We start from the raw sequence: 15,959 nt of genomic DNA on the forward strand, positions 1-15,959 counted from the left end.
CAGCCCCTTCCCTTGAACTCCATCCTCACATGGCCCCTTCTCCCAGAGCCCCGTCCCTCGAACCGCCCCTTCCCCCAGTCCTCTGCCCTATCACCACCCCTTCTTTCAGTGCCCCCCGCCCTCACACAGCCCCTTGTCCCAGAGCCCCTGCCATCACACAGCCCCTTCCCTTGAACTCCATCCTCGCACCACCCCTTCTCTCGGAGCCCTCCTCACATAGCCCCTTCCCTGAGTCCCTGCCCTTGCACTGCCCCTTCCCTGACTCCTCCTCGCACCGCCCCTTCTCCCCAAGCCCCAGCCCGTGTGCCACCCTTCCCTTGAGCCCTCTCCTCGCACTGCCCCTGCCCCTCTCTCCATCACTCATCCTTACGGCCAGTCAAAAGTGTCCCCCGCATTCTGCCATCCATGGTGGGATCCGGCTGCTGTGGCTGCAGGGAAGGGACCAATCAGAGATCCCTCTGAGTTGCGACCTTGACTCACAAATATTCCGGATATCGCCTCTTATTTGAGAAATCCGCTAGGACAGAGGGCAGAGGATCAAAAAAGAGGAAATATCCAGGAAAACCCGGACGTACGGTCACCCTATCGCTTGGTAAGGAGAAACTTCTGTCTGTGCTCCAGAGTCTGGGGAAGGGGGTGATCAGGAGGGCAGTCGGCCACACCCTTAGTTTTGTATTATTTTGATATTTTATGCTCGTTCAGTCACAGTGTGTCAACTACAAAAGGCCTGTGGACAGCCTGTTCCTCTAGCAAGGGGCCCCGTGTGCTTGTGGTTAGGAATATAGGTCGGAGGGTGGCTGGGCCATTGTATAAGTAAAATGTAAAGTGTTAAATAAAACAGACAAAAATCCTTTAGGGCCCCTTGACTGTGATGATGAACAAAAGTCAGAAACAGCAAAAAAGTAAGTAATTGTTGCTTTGCTGCTACATAATATCTCCAAGCGTGTAATCCCTCGATGTCTGTATTAATCTGGTGTAGTCCACTGAAAGGGGGAAAGGATGCCCCATAGCAGGGGAAGTGTTGCTGTATGACAAACGCTTGCGCATGACGCTAATAAGGAATGATGACGCATAAAACTGTCATTGAAAAAGCTTTCTTGGTTATCAATATTCCTGAAATCCAGGCCAGCTATCTTATCCCCCGTCTTGTTTTACATGTTAAAATTTTAAAAGTTTGGTTTTTAAACTTTATTTGATAGGATGAAAAGCTGTCTGTTTAGCAAAGGCGCATGAAAGGATAAACTAAAAAATTAAAGCAGGAAAGGGACAGTGGTGGGGGGGCTGGGGCTGTTGTTTCAGATAACCCAGTCAGAGGTTCACGTCTTTCCTCTGAACTCAAGTAGTCACAAAGCTGCAGCTTTTGTCTTTAAGAATTGTTTTTTATTGTAAAATCTGTCAGTTGTGGGTTTTATCATGTACCCTCCATTTTAAATCTTTCTTTACAATTTACAAATGATAAGTCCTTAGAGCAGTTTTTGTTCCCTTGTTTTGTTTTATATTCTGGTCAATTCATTTAGGCAAAACTTTAAAAAGCAAACTAACGTTATTCTTTAGCGTTTCTTTAAACATTTAGAAAGCTATGACGGGCCTTTTGCTGCTTTTTAAAATTGTAAACCCCTTCTTTACATGAGGGTTTTGTATAATGTTGTTATTCCATAGGAACTTACTTCTTCGTAATTTACATTCCTGAAAACTATTTTTACAGGTTTTTTTCTTATTATGCAAGTCATTTAGACAAAAAAATTACTAAAATCTTTATTTAAGTTGTGTCGCAGGGATGCTAATTATTTAGTTGTGGAAATGAAATGCACTTATCTATTTCCTGCTCTTGGCATTTCTTTAGGCTGTAAAAACATGCTTACATTATTTTAAAAATTGATGATAATCTAGTTTTTAATCACTTTAGTTCAATTCTGATTTTACTTAATTTTAATACTGTGGTTAAAAATTCTTTTGTTGCAGAAGTCAAGTTTTTTGTAAAGAGGAGAGTGGATGTTTGGGACATGTTTATTCAGATAACAAGGGTAAAAGGGGCCAATTTTTACCTCCCTCCTTCATGCAGTTACAAAAGTATGAATTTGTGACATTATTGACATAAACTGTGACCGTATAGATCATTGTTGCAACCACTGTTATATATTTGTGGCAAATATTGTACAAAGGTTGTCGAGTGAGGTGTCTATGAAGGGGTTATGATTTCCTGGTTATGATTATGCTGTCTGTATGTGTGTACCATTTTTATAGTTGAAGTTATGAACACTGGCTACGTAATTGTATCTCATGTGTTTGTGAAGCATTTGTTCCTTCTTGAGAAAGGAATTTGCAAATTATGTGCCCAATCACAAAACACTTAACTGACACTGGACCTTGGGAGACTCCAGTCCTCATAAGAGGTCTTCCTGGGAACCTTCAAGGTAGCATGTGAGCAGTGGTTGCCGACTGTAAAGAATTGAGTCATGCATGGACATGTGACTTGCCCATGTGACTCCAAACTCCATCTTGCTGCTGTGATTTTCCACAGTAAGAACAAAGGGGTGTCCTTCCACAGGACAGAGGCTATAAAAGGCTCTAGAAACCCTCCATTTTGTCTTCAATCCTGCTTCTTACTTCTGGAGGAACCTTGCTACAAACTGAACCTCTGAACAAAGGACTGGATGACCTATCCCAGCTGTGGATGTATTCCAGAGACTTGATTTGAACCTGCAGTTTATTCCATCACTGCTACAAGCCTGAACCAAGAACTTTGCCATTACTGTATGTAATTGATTCCATTTAACCAATTTTAACCTCATCTATATTTCATTCTTTTTATAAATAAACCTTTAGATTTTAGATTCTAAAGAATTGGCAACAGTGTGATTTGTGGGTACGATCTGACATATATTGACCTTGGTCTGTCGGTTGGTCCTTTGAGATTGGGAAAATCTTTTTTCTTTCACTGGGGTATTGGTTTTCATAACAATTTCTCCCCATAACGAGTGGGGCACTGGTGGTGATACTGGGAAACTGGAGCATCTAAGGGAATTGCTTGTGTGACTTATGGTTAGCCAGTGGGGCGAGACCAAATCCTCTCTGTTTGGCTGGTTTGGTGCCTTAATAGTAAAGGACCCCCAGCCTTGGCCTGTAACTGCCCTGCTCTAAGCAATTTGTCCTGAATTGACACTCTCAGGTGTGTCCCACCAGAGGCAGCATCGTTACAGATTCTCTTTTTAAAATGTTATGTTTTGTTTGTAAAACTGCTCTGTAAATGACAGCGGGGAAACATGCTGCTTCAAATATGCCACATGCACCTCTCTCCCCTTACTAGTTACTCATTCATCCATGCTAACACCAGGCTTCTGTCTTTTTAACTTTACTTTTTATTGAAACACGCAGTAAATATGGGTCATCTATAGGGACATTTCCCCCTACGCTTTAAATGTTCAGAAAGTCTTAAGATAAATTATTCTTTTGCTGATGGGGGAGAGAGGCCAATCTGTACCTCCCTCCTTCATGCAGTAACAGAATTATTGCTTCTCTTTAAACTTTTTTATTGTGAATGTTGGGGCGGACATTATAAAAATCTTCATACGTTACAAAGTATATCCTGTACGTTTGTGTTTTAAATTAAAAGTCTCCTTATAGCTAAAGTCAATATGGTCTAATTTACCAATAAAGATCAAAGGCTATAAAAATACATTACTTTAAGTTAATGGAATAAGGGGAATTGGTATAAAGGTTAGTCATAACTTTCATGAGGGGCTTTGTACCCTTTTAAAGACAAATGCTAAAGGTTTTATGTAAAAGCAGTAATTTAATTCTTGGTATAAAAGTCAAAAGAAATAATGATGTCTGCTAAATTTACATGCATTTGGGAAATAAAGAAATCTACACACATGCACCTTTTCACTGATGTTTTAAAACTTTATTTGTTAAAACTTTACTTGGTTTAATATCATTTCGATTGTAAAAAAAGTTAGGCAAGAGAAATGGTGTGGAGGAGAACTAGAATTTTTATCTCTGGTAAAATGTGTTATCAACTGTATACGCTAGTTTTTCTTTAAGTGAGACTGTTTGTGTTTTGTATATAGTGTGTAAATCTAAACCTTTCCTTACAGTTTACAAGTAATACGTTTTTAGAGCAGGTTTCATTTAGGCAAAACTTTAGTGCTTGTTGTTTCATTCATTAAAGACTGGCTCAGCAGAAGAGGGGAATGTTTTATCAATGACCGCACCTCTTGGCACATCCTGATTGGTTCAGGAAAATGCAATTTGTGACATGTCTAAAGAAGAGCCTCTGACTGGCTATTCTTTAGCCCATAAGTGCGTGTGGCTTCCAGGCCTTCCAGTGTCCTCGCAGATCTGTTCTACCGCTCATGCTTATGGTGTGGCCGGTGACACAGCTGCGTGGTGGCCCCGACACTGCCAAGGCCAAGATGGTGGCCCTGCCACTCTCTGGTGTTCAGGCAACAGGGACATCCTGGCTGGCCCCACACATGTTCCTCACCCCGCAGCACTTGCCAGGAGTTTTGAGGCACCTGCGCTTCTTCGTTAGGTAGATCCCATCTCTTCATAGCAATCCTTCTTCCTGAACAGCATCCCATGGTTGAGGAACCATGTGGTAAGTGATGGGAAGTTGAAGAACCTTGTGAGAAGGATTTTTAGCTTGTGTATGAAAATCTGGGAAAGCCAAGGCAACTTCTTCCTTAAGAATCTGCCAGCCTGTTTATCTCTCAGGGTAAGAATTTGCTAATTAATATCCTACCTATCTAGTGTGTTAAGCTCAGTTTATGTTTTTTTGTTTATTAAATAAATTTGCTTTGATCTGTTTGCTATCTTATACAGGGCCGGCTCCAGACCCCAGCGCCAAGCGTGCACTTGGGGCAGCGTCCCCGCTGGAGGGTGGCAGGCGGCCCGTGGACCTCCCGCAGGCGTGCCTGCAGAGGGTCTGCTGGTCACGCGGCTCCGGTGGACCTCCCGCAGACATGCCTGCGGAGAGTCCGCTGGTCACGCGGCTCCGGTGGAGCATCCGCAGACCGCCAGAGCACCCCCCCGCGGCGTCCCGTCCTGCTTGGGGCGGCGGAAATCCTAGAGCCGCCCCTGCTCTTATAAGCACTTAAAATCTGTCTTGTGTAGTTAATAAACTTGTTTTTGTTTTCTCTAAAACCAGTCTGTGGAATTCATAACTGGGGGTTGGGGGCAAAAAGCTGTGCATATCTTCCTCCACACTGAGGGAAGGAGCGAATTTCAATAAGCTTACAGTGTATAGTTCTCTGTGCAGCGCAAGGCGATATAATTTTGGGGTTACACGCCAGAGGGGGTGTGCACTTGAGGGGTGGGCAATTCCTTAGCTGAGCTGATCTCAGCCTCTGTGTGAAACTGCAGCTGGGCGTGTCCCTACCTATGTGTGTGCTGGTTAAGTGCAGTCTGAAGCCTCATGGCTTGGCTGGCTCGCCTCGGCAATACAGCGTAAAGGGAGCCCAGGCTGGTGGGACAGGTGGGTTCTGTGGTACCCCAGTTCCAAGTAGCACCCCAGGTATGACATTATCTGATTCAAATGTGACCGTGTAGATCATTTTTGCTACCATTGTTATATAACTGCAACAGTTCTCATACAAGGGATGTCAAGTAAATTGTCAATAGAAAAGTTATGATTTGCTGAATATGCTGTTTGTATGCATGTATCATTTTTGTATCTGAAGTTATGAATTTTGACTATGTGCCTGTATTTCAAATGTTTGCTCCTGTGGTAGCACTCACAAGGTGTTTAGCGAGGACATTGTGAAGGGACTATTTAAGTTTAATGGCCCATCAAGGAACACTTGACTCACAATGGAAGATGCCTATCTACACCAAATGGACTTTCCTGTGAACGTTATATCTGGAGTACAGGTAATGGCTTCTGCTAAGACTAAACAAAATCATGCATGGACATGTGACTTGCCCATGTGCCATAATGACCCCCCCCCCATGACCCAACCTGCAGGAGCAGGGTCCATCCCACTGTCCCCCCATCCGGGCCTGACTGGCAGGAGCTGCTGCGATGAAGTGGGAATTTTCTATAATATTTTTACAAACTGGGTCAGTGCCTCAGTTTCTCCTATATTTTGCACGGTTGCCCAGAGTGTGTATGTGAAGGTCTAAGGACACGGTGTGTGTGTGTGTGTGTGTGTGTGTGTGTGTGTGTGTGTGTGTGTGTGTGTGTGAAACTCCCAATCTGGGAGGAATGACTAGAATCCCCGTTCAGCCAGGGGGCCAAAGAGACAATGTGGCAGTGCCAATGACTCCTGCATTGATGGTCTCAGCAGGAAAGCTGGGCACAGACCCCAGCGGGAGAACAAAGGATGGGGAATGGGGGGATACGTGTTGGCTTCTGGAGGAAGAGCTCTCACACTTGGGAACTGAACAAGGCAGTCGGACAGAGTGAGACAGAGCCCGAACATGGGGTTCGCTCCAGCTCGGCTGGGCTTGGGGCTGACCAGAACGGGCTCCTCTGGACCCTTCCTCTCTCTGCGCTGCCCCAAGGACTCCCTGTGCTGCGTGCCAGAGCCTAACAAACCCAGCTGCTCTGAAAACGCCACCGGGAGTCACTGTCAATCCCGGCTGAGGAGCAGGAATCCCTGCAGGGCGCCAAGGCTCTCCCAGGTGTCCCTCAGCTGGACATACTGGGCAGAGCTCGCGGGGAGGAGAAGGAGGCTGCAGCACAGAGACTCAGTCTCAGCGGTGGTGAGGCTGAAGGACGAGGGGGACCCCTCTGGGGCTGGCACATGAAGGGTTCCTCCAAGGGCCGGTTCCAAAGCTGATCCTGGGGCTCCATGACAGCTGTTTCCATCCCCTTTGCTCCAGATCACCAGTAGAAACATGGGGCATTGCTCAGGAATGAGGAGCAGGCTGGCCCCCTGTGGGGAAGTGAGAGGGGGGCCTTAGGCCGCCCCTGCAAGGACAGGCAGAAGAGGGGCTCAGGCCCAGCACAGGGTGGGCAGAGGGGAACCTTAGGCTGGCACAGGCAGGAGGCAGGAAGGGCTCGGGCAGGCCCTGTGGGGTGTCCCATTTCCATTTAGGAAAAATATGGTCATGCTAGTAGCAAGGCACAGTGCAGAAGTAGTGAAACCAGCCAACAAGTGAGGAAAAGAGTTATTGTGACTGCTAGTGATCTCCACGGGGGAGGAGGGGCAGAAGCCAGGACTCCTGGGTTCTAGCCTCAATCTGGGAGGGGGGTCTCGTGGTTACAATGTGCAGGGATACAGGATGGCCTCAGAGGCAGCTCCCACCCCTGACTCTGCTGCAGTCTCCACAGCTGGTTTCGCTTTCTCTTCCTAGGCTGAACTGCCACTTTGGGTGTGAAGGAGACTGTAGAGGGGACATCACCCCACTCTGGCCCTGAGAGGGTTAAAAGCCAGCCCTTGGAGAGGGCTGTGTCTGAGAACCAATAGGAATAGGCTGGGAGGCAGCCAATCAGGGCCAGGCTATGCCCTATAAAAGAGCTGCAGGGCTGGAAGGAAAAAAGTCCCACTCCAGCCCTGGAGTGAGAAGGACCTAGCTGCCTGAGAATACAGGGTACCTAAAGCAGAGTGGTGCTGGAGAGCTCTAGCCTGGCTACTCTCCAGGCTGAGGCCTTGGTAAAGGCCTATGAAGGTACTGGGGCTGCAGAGGTGCAGCCTGGGGATAGGCAGAGGCAGCTGGTCCGTCCTCCTTGCCAATGATGAGTGGCCATTACAGACTGCAGTCTGCCCCAGAGAAAGGGGGCTAGTTGATAACTGGCAGTAGCCCCTGAGGTGAGGTGGGCTTAGAGGGTTGGGGGTTCCCCTGAGAGGGGGGACCCAGAGTGTGGGGGGTACTGTGGTGGGCAGAACCCCAAAGGAAAGGGGCAATGGGGTCTGAGGCAGGAGAGACACCAGCTGGCAGGAGGTGCTCTGAGGGCTGGAATTGAGCTAATTCCCAGATGACCTGCAGGAGGCTCCATGGGGGTGAGTGCCTGGTCTGCTACAGGGACTTCCCTAGCCCCAGCCTGGGGTGCGGCTGACCTTATAGGGCCCTGTTCCTGACTCCCCCATCCCTAGCTCTGGGAGGTGGGTGTTGTTAGAGCAGCAGTGATCTCTATGCTCTGTCTAACCTGTATGCTGAAAAGGTCTGTTACACTTCCCCTCCTTTGTCTCTCTCTCCTCTCTGAATACCTGTGAAGTGGCTTTTCCCCCTCCCCCTCCGTGCTGGAATGCTTGTGGGATCAATGGGCTGATTAAACAGCTGGAAGATGCTAAGAGCTCCCAGGTAGACAAGGTGTATGTGAGTGTGAACCTCCCCCGCCCCCAACCTTCTTTTGAGCTTAGCTAACAGTATAATAAATGTGCTGCTTTTTGCCAAACTCTGGTGGGTCATTAGTCCTCTCAAAGCTTACTAGCTGGCCCAATTTGGGGTAACAGTGGGGTCTAGTGGTTAGAGCAGGGGTGTGGGGAGACAGTCTACTCCCTGCTCTGCACAAGGCTCACTGTGTGTCCTGTCTTTGTGCCTCAGTTTCCCCTCTGTAAAGCAGGGGCACTGATGCTGCGCCATTTCCTGGGCTCAGTGACCTGTCTGTGCAGCATGTGGCGGGAGGGAGGTGCGGGAGAAGGGCCCAGGGTTAGTGTCGCAGGAAAGCCCATTCTGCCCTGTTCTGCACTCACTGGCAATGCCTCGCGCTGAGCTGGGCCTTCAGTCCCTGCAGCCCCTGGGGTCTCCCCGCACAGCCCCGGAGCAGGCGTCCCAGCAGCTGCGTTTGCTTTGCCAGAGGTGAGGCTGGTAGGTGGCCCTACCGCTGCGCCGGGCGGGTGGAGGTGCATCTGGCTGGGCACTGGGGCACCATGTGTGACGACGGCTGGGACCTGAGCGATATGGCCATGGTGTGCAGGCAGCTGGGCTGTGGGCCGCCATGGACGATTGAGTGGCAGGGTGTTTGTTGTGTATTTGGTTGTCATGGTTTTTGGTTCCTATGGTAACTGAGTTAGATTATTAGGGGATAGCTCAGCCAGCTTCAGCCGGCTGGGTGAGTTCTCTGAGTCTGTAAATAAAATGGTGGTTTTGTTAGCTGTCAGCTCTCTGACCTCAAGTGATTTCTTCCTAAACCGGCTGCCCCCAAGGATATAACAAGTGGCGACGAGGGTGGAATCCTGGTGCTGCTCCAGTAACAGAAGGAAGTAGAAGTCAAGGTACAAAACAAACAAATAAAAATACTGCTTGTTTGCACTGACTGTGAAAGTGAAACTAAAAATCATGGCTACTCTGACCAGGAGTACCTTTTGATGAGACTATAGAGCAGTGGCATGTGTATACTGAGCGTTTTGAGCTTTTTGGTATTGCAAATGACATTACAGAAGCGAAGAAGGTGCCAATATTCTAAGTATTGTAGGGCTAAAACCTACTCCTGCTACGCAGCTTACTACACCCTGTTAAGCCTGAGACTAAATCTTACAGTGACATTGTGGAAATCCTAGGGTCCCATTTCTCCCCAAAACCACTGGTAATTGCTGAAAGATATAGGTTCCACAAAAGAGACCAAAAGGAAGATGAAACAGTTGTACAATTTGTAGCCATTTTAAAAGAGCTAGCAGAACACTGTGAATTTCAAGAGATGTTAAATGATGCCCTGCGTGACAGGTTAGTGTGTGGCCTGTACAGTGAAGCTATATGGAAGCGCCTACTGACAGAGGCTCAGCTTACCTTACAGAAGGCTGTTGATATTGCTGTCTCCATGGAACTGGCTACAAGGGAGGCGCAATACATCGGGTGCATCCCCAGGGTGCAAAAAGTGTCACAAGAACCGACCCACAAAACGGTGCAGAGTCAAGAATGTTACCGCTGTGGCCGGGTCACCAGGCATCAGAATGCTGGTGTAAGGACCTGGTGTGTCGACACTGTGGCAAAAAGGGACACATTGAGTATGCCTGTAAACAAAAGAAAAGGAAGCCTGTGGTCTGGCCGACAAAAAGAGGAACCTTGCATACCCTAGAGCAGACCCAGGATGATCAAGGTGACACCTCAGCGCAAGAGAAAGTGCCACTGCATGTTTTGTCTTTGGCAGCGGGCTCACATGAATACTGTAACCCGTTATTGGATGGCAAACGATACGCATGGAACTGACACCGTGCAGCCATCTCACTGATCTCCAAGACTGTGTATAAAGAAAAGCTACAGCATTTTCCACTTAAGGCAACAAAACTGTTCTGAAGACGTATACGGGAGAAGCTGTGCCCATGCTGGGCACTATTGATGTTAAGGTGGAGCTCAATGGACAGGTGGCTAAATTGCCACTGTTTGTGGTGAGAGGTAACTACCCAGCCTTAATGGGTAGGTCTTGGCTTGGGAAGATTCAACTGAACTGGGCAGAAGTGCACCGATGACTAAAGAAGAAACCAGTCTAACCCTATACTAAGGAAACATGCTGCTGTTTTTGGAGATGATTTGGGAAGTATGAAGGAAATCACTGTGACATTGAACATTAAACCTGACAGTCCACCAAAATATCCAAAAGCCCGAACTGTGCCATATGCCATCAGGCCAAAAGTTGAAGCAGACCTGGAGCGCCTGGTCACCAATGGAGTCCTAATATCAGTTACCCATAGCTCATGGGCCACTCCTATCGTTCCAATAGTGAAGAAAGATGGCTCTCTCCGGATTTGCGGTGATTTTAAAGTCACTGTCAACCCAGTGTTGTGTGCAGAGCAATACCCGCTTCCCCGCATCGATGACCTCTTCGCAGGCCTGGCTGGGGGGACAAAAGTTCAGTAAGATTGATCCGAGTCAAGCATATTTACAGATGCACGTCGATGAAAAGTCCCAAGAGCTGTTGACTACTGTGACTCATAAGGGGCTTTATCGATACTGCCGCCTACCCTTCGGAATAACATCTGCTCCCGCCCTGTTCCAGAGGGCTATGGACCAGATCTTGTGTGGCTTGTCAGGCGTTCAGTGCTATCTGGATGATATCCTGGTCACTGGAAGAAATGAAGAGGATCACTTAAAGAATTTAGAGGCTACCCTACAAAGACTGGAAGAGTATGGCCTACGAGTTCACAAAGACAAGTGTGAATTCTTCAAGCCTCTGTTGAATATTTGGGACACATCATTGACTCTGCAGGTCTTCATAAGTCCCTGCAAAAGTTAAAGCTATTGTGGAGGCTCCCCACCTCGAAATGTAAGCCAGCTGCGCTGTTTCTAGGACTACTGAACTACTATGGAAAGTTCATCTCACAGTTAGCCACACTGCTAAAAACCACTTCATGAGCTCCTTGGGCAGAACAAGGCCTGGAAGTGGACTGAAGCCTGTGATGTTGCATTTAACAAAGCTAAGGATGCATTGCTAAATTCTGAAGTTCTAACGCACTTTGATCCATCCTTACCTCTACAATTGGTCTGCGATGCCTCCCTTATGGAGTGGGAGCAGTCGTCGCACATTATGCCTTCGGGAGAAGAGAAACCTATTGCTTTTGCTTCACGACTCTAAGCAAAGCAGAAACTAACTACGCCCAAATCGAACGTGAGGCATTAGGAATTGTTTTTGAATTCGAAGTTTCATCAGTTCCTGTTTGGGCGAAAGTTTACTCTTCTCACAGACCATCGACCTCTGACGCCGATTTTTGGACCCTACACAGGCATTCCCCATTAGCTGCTAGTTGTATGCAACATTGGGCATTGTTACTTTAGCACACACATATGAAATCAAATATCGGAAATCCACTCTGCACGGCAATGCAGATGGCCTCTCAAGGTTGCCTTTGCCGGTCAAACATCAAGATAGTGCCCAAAAGGAATTCAGTTCAGTTGTGGGTGAGCCCCTCTGTCAGAACAGGTTAAAGCCAGTTCTGCTGCCCTTTACTGAGACAATCAGGACAACAACATTTCACTACCCTGCGCTTAAGTAATACAGTGATTCAGAACCCAGCACCAGCCAACACAGCTCCGTCTGCTGGATATTTAGGCAGCATGGGTGTGTTCATGTAAACACAGTCTGGTCCTGAAGCCTTTTCCTCTCTCCAGCTCATCACTATCTGTCAGGAGAGAGCTCATTCCCACCATGCTTACCTCAAGCTTGTTCAGCCACCTGACTGTGCATCCTTGAGGTCCAGACTGCTAATGATACTTTTCTCCTCCACAACATGTGACTGTCTGTATTACTGCCCCACAGGCACACTGAGAGGATTGGCCTAAGGCAAATCTCTGCATTGCAGCAGTCCCTCTGACCAGGCCAGTCAGCCCATTAAGCTCAGCCTAGGATCTACATCCCAGGTTGCAAATAGGCAGATACAAGTTAGGCTTCTGAAAATCCATCAGCACGGCAGTCTCTATCTCAGAGTTTCTGCCCTCTGTGAGGAAACAACTGTCAGCCCAGCTATGTCATCATTCATCTGAGATTGGTACTGGGCTGGCAGCACTAGACACAAGTGCAGCAATGGCTGCCACAAAACAATATTGCCAAGTCAGATGTGGCAAGTCAGCAGGAACTTCAGGGGCAAGTGTTTGCTTCAGGAGGGGGCCGATCTGCTTGTAGGAAGTGTGCATTGCCTCTGCACTGGTCGGAACCATTGTTAGCCTGGTGTGCAGCAGGTTCCTGCCAGGCGTCCCGCGCCCAGGCAGATCTACGGGGATGGACTCTGGGTGAGGTTTTCAGGAGCTATGGTGCCTACACATGTAAATTGATGCTGATGTCATGCTAAGGCAACCACTAATGAGATGGGTGACTGTGTTCAGCTCCCAATCACCGAGATGCTTGTGCCAGCATCTGCCCCGCAGCCCTGCACAGTATCGCACTGGAGCGAATACCAGTGCCAGGAGTGAGGGTGTAAATCTGCTCCCCAGGAGATTCCTGCCAGCAGTGCCGGGTGATCTTTTAAGTGCTCTAGTGAGAGAAGTAGGCCAGACTGCCCTCCAGTCTGCCTAATTAGGTGACAGCTGGCTGGGAGGGGAGTGGACAAACTTCAACATTGCCCAAGTGATTAGCCTGGTCAGTGGTGGGGAGCCCTTGACAGGCAGTTGCTGTGTGCAGAGAACGGTCAGATCTGTTGGCAGGAGACGCTACGCCCCCAGTGACACGAGATCAGATGCACAGGAACCTCCCTAAGTGTTTATTCCTTGTGTTTTTACAGGCTCCAACATGTCAGAAGTGGCTGAGTCTAACCAGTGAACGGTTCAAGTCACTGCACTGGTAGAGTCGAGGTGTTTCACAACCTGCAGTGGGGAACCGTGTGTGATGATAGCTGGGACTTACAGGATGCTGGAGTTGTGTGCAGGCAGCTGGGCTGTGGACGGCATTATCAGCCCCAGGTCAGGCTCAGTTTGGGCGAGGATCTGATCGTATTTGGCTGGGTAATGTCAGCTGCACAGGGACAGAAGCTGCCCTTTCCCAATGCAGGGCTCGTCCTTGGGGACACAGTAACTGTACCCATGGAGAAGTTGCTGGTGTTGTGTGCTCAGGTAAGTTGCATCCATCACGTGACTGTGGTGGTGCAGGGATTGGGCTGGGAAGCTTTCAGCACAGACCCAGCTCTCCTGTCTGAGTCAGCTGACCCCGGTGCACCAGCATGGTGTTAAGGGCCTGTACTGCAGGAGCCGATTCGGCATCACAGTAAGTGTTGCTCTTCCCATGGTGTCAGTGCTGACTGCATTTCCCCACACAGTTCTTCAGTAGGCAGCTGTATTTGTGCTTCAGGCTGACCGGATGTAAATATACCACTTGAACCTGTGGATTGCCACGACACGCAGGGGCGAAAGAAAATGCAGGCCTGTTATTTACCAGGCTGCACGTGGCAATAGACTATATTGGTAAGGGATGCAAGGAGAATATGGGTCACAATGCAAACTGCAGACACACACACAACTAAAGTTAATCAATTTAAAGTTTTATTGGGGATAATTACAAGGGTAAGGGAGCAGCGATGATTAGCTAATAGAGTTAATGAAACTTAAAACACACAATAACTAAAATATCTACTAACAATATTTATAAACAGAGATGCAGCATTTAGTAATAACCGATACTTACAAATACATACCAGTGCATAACGATCATGTAACGTAGAAACTCTGTTTGAAACATGTGAGCTGAGAGAGAGGCTTCGAGGTGATCAGGCTCGGCCACGGTGTACACAGGATACACAGGATCTGTTTTTCATTCTCTCTCCCTGCCTGCACATGGCAGGCAGGCTCAGCACCAACTATGACATCATAGAAGTGTCATAGAGGACGGGCCCAAAACCTGTTTGTGTTCGTTTGATTGGCACAACCAAGTAGGGGAGCAGTTGCCTTAAAGTCTGGCTTTGCCTCTAAAAGGTGAGGAAATGCATATTGTTTTAGAATGCTCAACACTGAATGATAAAAGAAGAGGCCAGGCAATACCGGTATGGGCAAGTTTTACAGGATGCAGACAGAAACTCATCTCAACAGAACCTTCAGATGACACGTTGATATATTCTTCTGCTCTTGAAGTGTTCTTCACTTTGGTTGGCTTTTGAGGCCTTTGAGGGGAAAAATTGTTGCATTGTTTTTTGTCTTTTCATTTGCACTCTTACCTGCAACATATAAAAGAGATATCAATAAATTAAATGTTTTGTTAGAATAATGCAAATTTAATATAAGGATAATGCAAAGTACACCAAAACACATAACAGTTCCAGATTTCTAAAACAAATGTAATTTATTAAAAAAAAATTAATTTAAATTGACTTTAAAAAATTAAGCCATCATGGGATAAGAGGGAAGTCCTTTCATGGATCAGTAACTGGTTAAAAGATGGGAACAAAAGGTTAGGAATAAATTATCATCAGTTTTCAGAATGGAGAGAGATAAATAGTGCTATCCTGGAGGGGTCGCCAGTACTGGGACCATTACTGTTCAACATATTCATAAGTTATCTGGAAAATGGGTAAACAGTGAGCTGGCAAAATTTGCAGATGATATAAAATTATTCAAGATAGTTAAGTCCAAAGCAGACTGTGAAGAGCTACAAAGGATTTCTACAAACTGGTTGACTAGGCAACAAAATAGCAGATGAAATTCAATATAAGGAAAATATAATGCAAAGTAATGCACATTGGAAAACATAATCACAACTATACATCCCAAATCGTGGGTCTAAATTAGCTGTTAACACTCAAGAAAGAGATGTTGGAGTCATTGTGATGGTCCTCCAAAAATATCCACTCAAATCGTGCAGCGGCAGTCAAAAACCAAACAGAATGTTAGAATCATTAAGAAAGGGATAGATAAGAAAGAAAATATCATATTGCCTCTATATAAATCCATGGTACGTGCACATCTTGAATGCTGTGTGCAGATCTGGTCACTCCATCCCCAAAAAGATCTATTGAAATTGGAAAAGGTATAAAGACTGGCAACTAACATGATTAGAGGTATGAAACAGGAGGAGAGATTAAATGGCTGGGAATTTTCAGATTAGAAAAAGAGACAACTAAGCGGGATATGTTAGGAGGTCTATAAAATCTTGACTGGTGTGAAGAAAGTGAATAAGGAGTTTTATTTAATCTTCTCAAATAACACAAGAACTAGCAGTCACCCAATGAAATTAATAGGCAACAGGTTTAAAAACAAAAGGAAGTACTTTCTTCACACAACATAAAGTCAACCTGTATGTGAACTTTTACCAGGGGATGCTGTGAAGACTCAAAAGTATAACAGGATTTCAAAAAAATCTAGATAAATTCCTCAGAATAGGTCCATCAGTGGCTATTAGCCAGATGGGGAGGGATGCAACGCCATGCTCTTAGTGTCCCTAGCCTGTTTGCCAGAAGCGCTGGGAATGGGCAACAGGGGATGGATCAATTGATAGTTACTTGTTCTGTTCATTCTTCTGAAGCACCTGGCCTTGACCACTGTCGGAAGGCAGGATCCTGGACAATATGGACCATTGGAAAGTGACCCAGTACATGCATTGCTCTTATATAAAAACTAATTATAATAATAAAAGGTGTTCAGTACAGAAACTTCCCAACATA

The 15,959-nt window shown here is 46.8% G+C and overlaps 2 protein-coding genes and 1 long non-coding RNA gene across 3 annotated transcripts in view; all 3 read left to right on the forward strand.

Annotated features, from left to right (window-relative positions):
• LOC120388133 overlaps positions 1 to 15,959 on the forward strand; it is a 736,578-nt gene that overhangs the window by 676,400 nt on the left and 44,219 nt on the right.
• LOC120388139 lies at positions 337 to 2,292 on the forward strand. Its single transcript, XR_005590502.1, has 3 exons — positions 337 to 592; positions 857 to 902; positions 1,963 to 2,292. It is a non-coding gene; the product is annotated as an uncharacterized LOC120388139 (long non-coding RNA).
• LOC120388108 (deleted in malignant brain tumors 1 protein-like) overlaps positions 7,545 to 15,959 on the forward strand; it is a 79,556-nt gene continuing 71,141 nt past the window's right edge. The window contains exon 1 of the mRNA XM_039509701.1: positions 7,545 to 7,614. The gene's annotated coding sequence lies outside the window, so the exon portion shown is untranslated. The remainder of the gene's footprint in view (positions 7,615 to 15,959) is intronic.

Source organism: Mauremys reevesii, linkage group 22 (genome assembly GCF_016161935.1).
Source record: "Mauremys reevesii isolate NIE-2019 linkage group 22, ASM1616193v1, whole genome shotgun sequence".
Lineage (NCBI taxonomy): Eukaryota > Metazoa > Chordata > Testudines > Geoemydidae > Mauremys > Mauremys reevesii.